Below are 7,796 nucleotides of genomic sequence, written 5' to 3'. Positions count from 1 at the left end.
TGATTTGCAATTTTGCAGTGAATCTTCCCTCTATAGGGGCATGCAGTGGCTCTGAAACTGTTGGCACTAGTGAAAAGAGCCGATCTACAAGCTCACAAGGCATCACAATGCAAAGTGTTGTGAGATTTAGATCTGCAAGAATAGCTAGATTTACAGTAGGTCTGCTTTTGTATGGAATTCTTTAAAAAAATATTTTTTTATTTTTGGAAATTGTTTGAAAATCAGACCCGTCTCAACTGAGTGGTGCTGTACTATACTCGTGCTGTACTGTACTGTACTGTACTGTACTGTACTGTACTGTACTGTACTGTACTGTACTGTACTGTACTGTACTGTACTGTACTGTACTGTATAAGTGTGTGTGTGTGTGTGTGTGTGTGTGTGTGTGTGTGTGTGTGTGTGTGTGTGTGTGTGTGTGTGTGTGTGTTAGGCTGCATGCACAACAGTGACACTTGGTGGTCAACAAACGCTATAACGCTATTTCCATGCTCGGACGGACCCAGCCAGCCAGCCAGCAGCACTCAAAAAATAATTGTAAGGAATTGTAGGAATCAGGGACAAAAAAAGATATGTACTCACGGGTCAATTGGTATATATATATATATATATATATATATCATCATCATCACCTTTATTTATACTCTGAATACTCGAAAAAACAATACATCAAACAACATTATAAATCAGGATAAATTACAAAGGAACTTTATACAGAACAACCATCAGTAAAATAGATCAATTGAAGCAGGAGCAATCATGGTGAAAACTGTTCTGGAGCATTCCTTTGAACTGACTGAAGGATGGCAGGGAGCTCAGTTTTAAAGAGTTTTGGAGTTCATTCCACATATACTGTATCAACTGAAGCATTCAAAATAGAAAATAAATTGATTACTGTAAATTAAATATGTGATAAATGATGTGATATGGGAATGGCATAGACAGGCTTACTCACCGATACGATACCAGCATTTTAGGCAGTATCGGCAGCTTTTCTGATATTGGTATCAGTATCAGTATCAAAACAACTCTATACTTGGTGTACAGTACACCACCACACATACACTCGCCAACTTGTGGAGAATATAGTGATGGATGACTCATCTGACCATATCACTTTTTTCCCCACATCTCTGTAGACCAGTGTCTATGGTTTTTAAATAAACTATGAAATATGCATTTGTCTTTGTAATGTCAAGGGTTCATGTGCCACACAACACAACCCTACTAAATATCGTCTCTACAGTACGTAGTTCTTGACAGGCTCTTCTTGCTGACACAGTCTGATCACGTCTTGCTTTGACATTCTGTCACCAGAAGAGTTGCTGTTCTGTTTTTTCTTGTCACACTAATGTGTGAACGTCACCAGATGTGCACTTCCCAACCACAATTTATGACCCTATTTAACTGATATCTGTCCTATAGATCAAAATGCAGATATCACTTTAGATACTATTCCTACTGAAACCCTAGCCAGTTGAGCAGTCAGCTTCAGTGTGGCTGAAGCTACCATCCATTTCCCAGTACTGAACCCTCTTTCATATGTGACCAGATTTGACTGAGAGCCTGCCATCGTGCACACTAAAACTTTTTTAGTTTGCGCGCTATGTGGCACAGGCAGACTCTTCACATACTAGAGCATCTCTGAAATAAGTGTCAGAGCTGAAATCGACATGTAAATACGAAATAAATGCTTAAACATGTAGCTAGGTGTAATGTTAGAGTCCACAGAAGTGAACAACCTTTCAAGCCTGTTTTCTCAACTCGCTGTTTTCTGCAAGACAATGTCATATCTCCAAAACTGGTGGGTCAAACTGAACAACCAATATGTCCATTTGAAGCTATGATTAAAAAAAACAAAATTCAAAAAAATCCAATGGCAGTCCCTCAGTCAAATTTAGTCACATATAGTTCAGCAGCAGGTGAGCGCACAAACGGTAATTACTGTACCAGGGTTTAATACCATTATGTGTAAAAGTATACATTTATGATTTTAGTCTTTTCATACACCTGCAAGGCCATCAAAGCTAGGGCAAGTGACTACGGCAAGAGGCCAACAGGTGAATGAGGAGTCAGGCCTGACACTGTATTCACTGTATTCGTTAGGGGAGCATTATCCCAACCACATCATCATTGATGGAACAAGAAAATCATGTAAATGTTTTGGAATCTTCAAAGTCCTGACATGAATCCAGTAGAAATGGTGTGGAAGGACCTGAAGTGAGCAATTCATGTGAGGAAACCCACCAACATACCAGGGTTGAAGCAGTTCTGTACAGCCGTCACTGCTGACTCCTACAGTTTGAGGCTTCCCACTCACGAACACAGCCACTTGTGTTCATTGGAACACCCGGCCAAACCGGATGCACTGTGTGGAGGACTCAAACCCAAGTTTCCACACAGTGGTGGGCATGAACTTCACCCCTGTGCCATCTAGATGCCCAGGTTCACCTACTTTTTCCACTCACCGATAAGCAAATAAATGACCATGTTTTCAGTGTAATCTGTCTCATTTGTTTAATTGGGTTCTCTTGACTTTTAAGACTTTTAGTGACAAAAATTGTTGTGATATCTTATTGTGAGCATGTCTGTCTAATGTGTGTCTATTTCTCACCATTGATGAACAACACATTCTCCTATGCATCAACACAGGAGAGCTGCATAATCAGACTCTACCACTTCACAGGAGCACTGAATTCAAAAGGAGCTATCTTCTAAAATGAAAAGCCAGATGTCTTTTATCTCTCATATGTGAGTTTCTTGCACATGACTCAGTAATGCATCGCACATCAAATGGCATCTCAAAGCTGTTCAAGTGTGATAGTTGTGGGGCATGAGGTTTAAGTCAGCCTGCTGTTTCTCAGCTCTAGATTGGCTAATTAGCCAACAGTGTGCTACCATCATCAAATAATGAGTACTATAGACGAATAACAGTTTAAGTCCACAATAATTATCCATAATGTATAAATGATGGATAAGGGGTCAGGACAACTAGGCCTTTTTGTGGAGGGGTCAGAATAAAATTTGGACTTAAACTGTACTATTCGTCTATAGTACTCTGGACAAAGGGCAGTATTATGCGTGTCTTAAGTACCAGGTCTTATGACTTAACTTAAGACCTGGAGGCGTGATCAATGCCATTTGGCTATTCTGAGTGGCCAAACAGCATTGACCACGCCTCCAGGTCTTAAGTTAAGTCATAAGACCTGGTACTTAAGACACGCATAATACTGATCGAGTTTTGAGGAACCCAAATTAGTGTATGATACTGACCTGATACTGACCATGATGCTGCTGACCCACAATACTAACATGAAACTGGCATGATACTGACCTGATATTGACATGATGCTAACTCATGATACTAACATGAAACTGGCATGATACTGACATGATACTGTCGTGAAACTGGCATGCTACTAACATGATACAGACCATGATGCTAACAAATTCAGTAACTTCATCGACGACTGCAGTGAGCAATTATTTATCGGTGTAATGGAGGTTAAGAGACTGAACAGATGTCTATCTGATGTCTATAGTGTTAGGATGTGTCTCCTTGTGTTTTATTTTGTAGTGACATTCTAATTTAGTGTGTCCTGGACCTCTATATTAATTGGTTATTTAGGCTTTACTTAACTGTTGTGTTCCTTTTATTTTGTCGTAATGTTTCTAGTGTTTCCTGTTTTCATTTGTTCCTGTTACGTTTAGTTGTCCACCTGTGTCAGTCCCTTAACCATTGTCTGCTAATTACACCTGTGTCCTGTTAATCCCTGTGTCTATTTAAACCCTGTTTCAGGCTGTTTGAATATGTTTCTTGCTGGACTGTAACCTATGTATTCCTGTGATGTCCTGTGCTGGTGTTGTGTTTACCTGGATTCATGTTTGTATCGTTTGGTAGGGTTAAACTGCTCGTTGTTTATTGAAGTCCTTTAAAAGCATGTTCTGGCTTGGGTCTGCATTTGGGCCCTATAAACCGTCATCCTGATATAGAGATGTTAACTGTAATGGAATTGGGTACCGTAGTTAACGCATATATCTAAATGACGGAGCGGTTGCGCAAAGTCCCACCCGACAGCACTGTTTAATGCAATTTATTTGTGCGTATTTTTTGTTGAATTACTCATGACAAAGTTGTAAAAGTCAACAGTATGTATGTCCATAAAATAAGCAAGCAGCACATGCAGACAATACACTATAGTTCTTTCTTTCAATCATTTTATTATTATTATTATTATTATATTTTCACAATCTGATACAACGCAGACTAGCCTACTTTCTAATGTTTTGATAATTTGCGCGACATACATGTATGTATGCATATGGCGGTATAGAGTTTCAAACTAGTGAATTTAAGAAGATGATGATCTGGTAATATAATTGTGAAAAACAATTTTAACAAAATGACTGAAAGAATTGAAGTGAATTGTGAATTATAGAAGGCCATGTGTTCAAAGTTTTTTGTGGCCCTTTTCGTGGGCCTTTGATATAGGGCATTATCCCAGTGTACAGTTCTAAACATAGCACACACTTCAGTGCAAAAGCATTGTGATCTACTACGTTGTCCTTGGAAAACCTGAAATTGGATGACCCAACCAAGCATTATGTTCCTCTTGCCTGTCACATGACGAGGGACATACTGGGGGCACCTGTGTTTCTTCTCTCTGATGAACCTAAGCACTAAACACTTCATTCTGAAATGGTGTAAATAACAGATCTACTGTGAGCTGCTATAAAAAATACAATAGAAAATCTGAAAATGACAAAATTGACATGACATATGCCCAAAATAGGCATGGAAAGGAAACGGAAAACAAGATGTTATATATCTGTTAATATCAGCACTTGTACAACAGTTATATATTCTGGGCCGGCTGCCTGAAGCCTCGGCCAACACCGAGGTTACAACATACTAATTATATAAGCCGGGCTTTGAACAGGGAAGATCAAAGACTTCCATGTTTCTGGCAAATTGATGAAGTCTAATGTACCGGTTTCCTCCCTCTGGAGCGTTTTTTTCAATTGATTGCAGTGAGACTCCCAAACATTCCCAGGTGGCTTAGAGACAGTCAGGGACACATGCACGCGCGCGTCTTGACAGATATCAGATAACATTGATGCAAGGCAAGGTTGAATCACATGCACATACAAGCTCTCAACGCATCGCATCCTGGGAGCTTGTAGATCGACTATTTCGACAAAGTATAAATCAGGCATAGCGCTGGTCCATAGCTCTAATGCAACGCTATGGACCAGAGCTAAATCAGGCAGCACTATTTATCTTTGTCATGGTTTCTCTCTCTCTCTTAACCCCCCCCCCCCCCCCCCCCCCCCCCCCCCCCCGCTCTCTTATCTCTCACTTTATTTATCTTTCATTTAAGCCTAATTTAACTGTCAGAAAACAAGCATTTAAATGAAGCCCCCCCCCCCTCTCTCTTAACCACTGCCTAGTGCCTACCTAGAGGAGAGCCACTTGAGTCATCAGTCCATCTTTTTTTTTTTTATATTAGTTTTTATTAGGTTTTTTATAGATATGACAAACAAGACATACATAACAATGACACATAAACCAGACTGGGCAATGTATATAAAACGAGTGGCGGGCCTATCGTGTTAAGATAGCATAGGATGAACACAACCAACATGAGACATCAATAGAGTAGCAGCAGCGCATGGAGAGCAGTAGTCATAGAGAACATAAATACATAACATAATATATAATACAATATAAATATATATATATATATGCAACGCAACCTCTCCAGATGTATCAAAGATACGAAGTCATTAAGCCATTTATTAAAACATGGTACAGTCGGTGTCTTCCACTCTGTTAATATCAGTCATATCATCAGTCCATCTTGCTGTGTCTCTCCCATGACCTCTGTTTTGTAATGAAGCCTGCTAGATGAGCAGCGGTCCTAATGCACAGTGACAGCCAGGGACACAGCTAGATCTCCATGTCTGACTCACAATCAGCCACAGGTGATGGCCCCACGTCACTATAGGGGCATGATGGGCATCCCATGATGACGAATGAACCGAGAGAGTCACTGTTTGAGTACTCTGGTGGTTCTCAAACATTTTCATGTCAATAACCCCTAGAATTAAAATATTTGGTGCCAGGGAGCCTGAATAGTCATTCATACAGTACAGTACAGTACAGTACAGTACAGTACAGTACAGTACAGTACAGTACAGTACAGTACAGTACAGTACAGTACAGTACAGTACTGTGTGTGTGTGTGTGTGTGTGTGTGTGTGTGTGTGTGTGTGTGTGTGTGTGTGTGTGTGTGTGTGTGTGTGTGTGTGTGTGTGTGTGTGTGTGTGTGTGTGTGTGTGTGTGTGTGTGTGTGTGTGTGTGTGTGTGTGTGTGTGTGAGAAAGAGAGAGAGAGAGAGAGACAAAGGACTTGTGTGCCATTTTCAAATAAGCAATTGGGCCACTGTGCCACGAGCTGTGACATATGACAGAAGGTGTGAAAGGAATTGTTGTAATGGTTTTTGCGTTGAACAAAGAGATGGCAGAGAGGTAGCGACAGTGTCAAAGGAAGGATAATGATTACTTCTATAAAGTTATGTGATGCAACAGTTACATTTTAACAATGTGAACATTGCTCTCACAGGACTTTGGTGAAGTGCAGATTGATGACATGTTATTTGCACTGCCCCAAGGTGGTTAACTAATATGCCACAGAGTAAAAGAAGAGAAGAAAGCCTTGTCCCTATACTGATAATCAGGAAAACGCAATGCCCTTCATAATCAGTTGTTATAGTGCCGCAGGTTCTTTATAATTATCAAGTCTTATAAACACTTTATCATCCAAACCTGACCGAATTTATATTAAGCCATACTTTATACAAAGTTGTACAACGGTCTCACACTGCGAAAAAACTGATCTATAAGCACAGAAGATGTTGCATTGGGACGCATTGAGCTAGCTATTTTCATTGTTTTCTTTAATAGTTTGAAGATGTTTTTGACCCCCATAGTACAATAGGGATGCCAGTTAATAATGCCAGGTTATAAGACAACTAGAGTAGACCCTGTCTGACATTATTTTATTCCCAGTAATGCAAGCAGTTGTAAACTACAGTTCCAGAGCAGTGGTACCCTGCCAGGATCAGAGGATTAGAGACCCCCCTTGTAGGCACTGCCTAGGGGCTTCCAGAAGACTCAGCGGTTTTATGGCAAAGGGATTGTAATCAGAAAATGAAAGAGTACATGCTATAGAAATTAGTAATCTGTGCAAGTTGTTAAGAGTTGAATATTTAAATTTATAGCTGGCGTACTGTAGGTTAACAGTTATACTTGTTCCCAGAGAACTGTAATTCCCTTATCTGTTGTACAGTAAGATAGAGGGCACTTTCTCTAGCCTTGCACTTAAGTGGAGAAGAGCGTCAGCTAAATGCATAAATTGTTGTTGTCGAGTTTATAATCTCTTGATTTCCAGGCATTGCAGACATCCTTCAATGCGTCTTTAGTCCTTTTCACTGGTGTAAATTGTGTCACACAGAAAATGACCATCCAGGCTTTTATTGTGATGCATTATGGTATGTGTCAAATAAATGGATGCTGAGAGAGACCTCTCTCCTTGACAAAATGACGCCACTCGCTTGAAATGTAGAGAAACTACACCCAAAACATACAGGAAGGCCGTATGAAAACAAACTCATGCTTGCATGCACACACACAGAAACAAACACATTATTTAGTTGTGCCTGGTAAAAAAAAAAAAGTCACCTTTCACATTTTCATCTTTTCCGTGACGTACAGTAATCAGGAAACGAGTTGAGGCCG

The sequence above is a fragment of the Electrona antarctica genome (assembly GCF_951216825.1).
Source record: "Electrona antarctica genome assembly, chromosome: 19".
Lineage (NCBI taxonomy): Eukaryota > Metazoa > Chordata > Actinopteri > Myctophiformes > Myctophidae > Electrona > Electrona antarctica.
Note: the sequence above shows the minus strand (reverse complement) of the source record.